This window comes from Struthio camelus, chromosome 1, assembly GCF_040807025.1.
Source record: "Struthio camelus isolate bStrCam1 chromosome 1, bStrCam1.hap1, whole genome shotgun sequence".
In the NCBI taxonomy this organism is placed as follows: Eukaryota; Metazoa; Chordata; class Aves; order Struthioniformes; family Struthionidae; genus Struthio; species Struthio camelus.
Window position 1 is genome coordinate 84,449,047 of NC_090942.1, and position 3,219 is coordinate 84,452,265.

The following is a 3,219-nucleotide window of genomic DNA, read 5'->3' on the forward strand; positions in this document are numbered from 1 at the left end:
GAACAGTATTTCAAACTAGAATTAAGATACAATTTACATACCTACATCAGAAACTGCAACCTAACATGCATGCTCAGTTGTTGCCCATTTATGGAAACGCTTGGTACTGCAGCATGGAATGGAAGTTTTCCCAGGAACTTAAAAGCTCTGCTTCTGAGTATTCATAAATTCATCTCCATTTTGAGAATAACAAGCCCCTAGGCATCTGGCTATGTCTGAGCTCATTCAGCTCATATATTAGGTGTTCTTCACTGCAGGTACTCTCTAGGCTCAGCCTGGTAGATATTCTGAGAGTCTAAAACACTGCCACTGTATGAAGGGTCCCATTTAACATAAAAGCTCCCAATTTGAGCCCTGCTTAGTACATTGAAGACCAAGGTTCAATTTGCTTTTCTCTCCGAGGGAATTCAAACCCACATTTTCTGTCAAGCTATATAGACTTGTGCTAGCCTAGGGGTATTCCCCCATTATGCTTTCTGAAGCTGCGTTTGCCCTGTTAAAAGGAGTAAGGTTCATTTGCCAGTAGGAGAACACAAGGGGGAGCACTGCTTAGGAAAGATGAACCCATCCCAACTGCTCAACTGTTACCTGTAATTGCTAGATCTCTTTGCTTTCTGTTTAGCCCAGCTTTTCAAAGCAATTCTGCTAACAAGTAGCTTAAGCCACTAGCAAGGCAGTATATACTTTTGTGATGACTTCATATACAGAATATCATCCTATTCCTGCAGGCAGTCTCCTTTCTCTCTCTCAAACGTACCAACTTCTACCAGCGTATTTACTTCATCGTTATGTTGCTACTGCTGACTGATGTGCCTTGTCACTTAGTGCTGCTCCTCGTTATATATGTTTGCTTTGTTCCACTTGCTTCCGAACACTGGAAAAATTACAACTTAACTTTTAAACACTATTTTGGCATAGAGTCAAGCCCTTGGAACTTTAATGACCAGGAATAGCTTGCTTGTTCTTCTGCATAATATGTTCTTCTAATTCTGTGGTCCTATGCTACTGAATTCTACCACATTCAATATAAGGGATGAAGACAGACATTTATTTTGGTGCAATATTTCCATCCTGATACCTAAATGATGCAAAGTTACAAGAAGAGGATAGACATCTCCTTACATTTCTGACCTGGTCTGCATACCAAGGAACTGCACTGCATTTTTGGTTATAGTATAGACAAGAATACTAATGATGGGCACGTAGGACTCTAACGGTCAAAATACTATACAAGCATGAATTAAACTTCATTCTAATGAGGGGAAAAAAACAAGGTACAGATCAAATGAACTGATCAACTCTAAGCTCACATAAATAGAAGAACTGGTTTAGAACTCAACACTTAAACCTACTCATAATTTTCTCCTTTAGATTAAATCCTCTCTCCCTAATTTTCTTCTAAGCTGGCTTCATTCATCTCTCATACAACAGGGAAAGTTGTGAGATAACTTCTTTCAACTGTGCTTAACTCATATTCTGTAATCCAGAGTGAATGATTTCAGAAATAAAGATCTCAGATGTGGTTCTTCTCTCCCTGAGCAGCAACGTGTACAGTGAAATTTCTGGAATTATGATAGGGTAAAAGTAGTCTAGAGAGAACTAGGTCTGCAGATCTGTTTCTCAACTATTTGCATTCTTCTCCTCCTGTTTCTCATCAGTCACCACCTAAGCAAGCTAACACAGATCATGTAACTGAAGGTCAGTTAGTATGTCCTTGACAAATCAAGATTATTTTTCATTATTTTCTTTTAATAACCTAAGTTCACATTCTTTAAAGGACACCTGCAGGTTACATCAGCCACCATGAGCAGGTCAAAAAAGCTAAACAATGGCATTCCTTCCTCATTTTTCTTAGTGGCAAGAACAGTTATTCAGTATGAGTCCAGGCACATATATCTTAAAAATACTGTGTAAAATTGTCTTAGATACTGTCCACCTTCCAAGGAATACTGCACCTACATATACAAATAGAAAATCTCAGGTCTACTGAGTCATTTTCCTCTTACTCTCCAATAGCTTCTCATGTCCCAAACAGGATTTTACATATGGCTTTACTCCATAAATTGCAGTCCTTATGCTACTGTTCTGTACAGTTGCCAGGTGCAGATTAAACAGAAAGGACAGTTTAGGTCATCCTACCTCTATAGTATTTGTCTTTCTGCAACAAAAAACAGCTAAAAAAATTGCCGTTAGCAATACTTTCTTGAGAATAACTAGGAGAAGCCAGAATAATAGGTGAACTGGTAAGAGCATTTTTGAGAAAGAGAGAAGTTCGCAGAGCAGTACAGTGTTTACAATGTCCAGGCTTCAGTAGCATTTTAGTCAGAACTAATAGTTTTCACATATATTGCTAGCATTTGACTGTTCATAACCTCATCCTTAAAACTTATTTGTTCTTTTTCGTATCAAAGACCAATAGGTAATTATGCTGAAATGTTTCCATGTAATCTATTGCCTGAGGATTGAAAATATATACCTTCAAAAGTCAAAGGCAGCAGGACATAAAACAAAAAAAAGCTAAATGCTTTTCTCAGGACTATCTGGAGTGTTACATGTGCAGTAATAACTTAAATGGCACGTCCTGGGATTTTGTCAAAGTAACAGGAAAATTTGGGCATAATTTTTATTGGCAGAGAACCTGTAAGGATAAGCCAACTGACTGCTCAACAAGTTACCTGTTGGGGGATGTACTGACGGGGGGGGGGGGGAGGGGGGGGCGGGTAGTGGGGTGTTGGGAGTACAAAGTATATAACACATAGACCTGTTTTGCAACACAGACAAGTCCTACAACTTATAAAAGGAATACTTCCGCCACTGTATCTTTCATAAACAGAATAGTGGTTACAGCACTTGCTTTTCTGGAACTAGAGTTTGATCTCAGCTTAAGGCCAGCAATGTAAAATGAGCTCTAACAGGATTAATCCAGCTCCTTCTAGATGAATTTACATCCTTCTTTTCTAGAACACCAAATCAGGTCACATTACTCGCATGATTCTTCTTTAGGAGTTGCTGGCACAGAAAAAATAGCGTTTGACAGTTCAGCAATAGGTGTTTGCTGGGTCACTTACATGGCTTCTGTACAGCATGCAGGACTCAACAAAAACATTAAGGAAAGAGTTTTGTTAATTACACAGTGCCTTTATAAACATCATGAACTGGATTAATATTCTGATTCTCTACAAAAATTTTAAATAATTAATTTTACAATTTCCCCAGAAA